This window comes from Arachis ipaensis, chromosome B5, assembly GCF_059453495.1.
Source record: "Arachis ipaensis isolate K30076 ecotype BB chromosome B5, ASM5945349v1, whole genome shotgun sequence".
NCBI classification, from domain to species: domain Eukaryota; kingdom Viridiplantae; phylum Streptophyta; class Magnoliopsida; order Fabales; family Fabaceae; genus Arachis; species Arachis ipaensis.
Window position 1 is genome coordinate 11563884 of NC_142440.1, and position 2198 is coordinate 11566081.

Genomic DNA, 2198 nt, shown 5'->3' on the forward strand with positions numbered 1-2198 from the left:
ATCATTTAATATCTTGAAATCGGCGCATCCCAATCTCATGTACCAATCTTTCAAAGAAGAATTTTGGGAGTGACTTTGTAAATAAATCTATCAGATTATCATTTGAGCGGATCTGTTGGACATCAATTGTCTCTTGGTTTTGAAGACCATGAGTAAAGAAGAATTTGGGAGAAATATGCTTTGTTCTATCACCTTTGATGTATCCACCCTTAAGTTGAGCAATGCATGCTGTATTGTCTTCAAACAGGATAGTTGGAGCTATTTTCTGATCAATTAGTCCACATGATGACAAAATATATTGGATCAAACTCCTGAGCCAAAAACACTCGCGACTTGCTTCATGTATCGCTAGTATTTCAGCATGATTAGAGGATGTTGCCGCAATCGTCTATTTTGTGGACCTCCATGATATAGCTGTACCACCATATGTGAACAGGTATCCTGTTTGAGATCTCCCTTTGTGAGGATTAGACAAGTATCCTACATCTGCATAGCCAACTAGTTGTAACTTGGATCCTTAGGGATAAAATAATCCCATATCAACCGTTCCATGAAGATATTGAAAATTTTGTTTGATTCCATTCCAATGTCTTTTGGTTGGAGAGGAACTATATCTTACTAGTAAATTCACAGCAAATGATATATCGGGTCTTGTATTATTAGCAACATACATTAGCGCTCCAATGGCACTAAGATATGGTACTTCAGGACCAAGAATATCTTCATTTTCTTCCTTAGGACGGAATTGATTCTTTTCTACATCCAAAGATCTTACGATCATTGGTGTACTTAACGGATCTGACTTATCCATATAGAATCTCTTCAAGATCTTTTCCGTGTATGTTGTTTGATGAATAAAGATTCCACTTTTTGTATGCTCGATCTGCAGGCCGAGACAAAATTTAGTCTTTTCAAGTTCTTTCATCTCAAACTCTTCTTTTAGAGTTTTTATAATTGTTGGAATCTCTTCAGGAGTTCCAATGATATTTAAATCATCAACATACACAGCAATTATAATGAATCCAGATCTAGATTTCTTTATGAAAACACATGGACATATATCATCATTCTTGAATCCGTTTTTGGCCAGATACTCAGTAAGACGATTATACCACATTCGTCCAGATTTCTTTAGACCATTGATGAGCGGATAATTTATACGCTTTTTGGCATTATTTTTAGTATATTTTTAGTATGATCTAGTTACTTTTAGGGATGTTTTCATTAGTTTTTATGTTAAATTCACATTTTTGGACTTTACTATGAGTTTGTGTGTTTTTCTGTGATTTCAGGTATTTTCTGGCTGAAATTGAGGGACTTGAGAAAAAATCAGATTCAGAGGTTGAAGAAGGACTGCTGATGCTGTTGGATTCTGACCTCCTTGCACTCAAAATGGATTTTCTGGAGCTAAAGAACTCAAAATGGCGCGCTTCCAATTACGTTGGAAAGTATACATCCAGGGATTTCCAGAAATGTATAATAGTCCATACTTTGGCCGAGTTTAGACGACGTAAAAGGGCGTTGAACGCCAGTTCTACGCTGCTGTCTGGAGTTAAACGCCAGAAACAAGTCACAAACTAGAGTTGAATGCCAGAAATACGTTACAACCTGGCGTTCAACTCCAGAAAGAGCCTCTGCACGTGTAACATTCAAGCTCAGTCCAAGCACACACTAAGTGGGCCCCAGAAGTGGATTTATGCATCAATTACTTACTTCTGTAAACCCTAGTAGCTAGTTTATTATAAATAGGACCTTTTACTATTGTGTTAGATATCTTTGATCAGTTGTATGCGATCTTTTGATCATTTTTAGATCTCTAGACTCCCATGGGAGGCTGGCCACTCGGCCATGCTTACCCTCTATTATCACTTATGTATTTTCATACGGTAGAGTTTCTACACTCCATAGATTAAAGTGTGGAACTCTGCTGTTCCTCAAAGATTAATGCAAAGTACTACTATTTTCTATTCAATTCATCTTATTTCGCTTCTAAGATATTCATTCGTACTTCAACCTGAATGTGATGAACGTGACAATCATCATCATTCCCTATGAACGCGTGCCTGACAACCACTTCCGTTCTACCTTCGACTGGATGAGTATCTCTTAGATTTCTTAATCAGAATCTTCGTGGTGTAAGCTAGAATGATGGCGGCATTCAAGAGAATCCGAAAAGTCTAAACCTTATCTGTGGTATT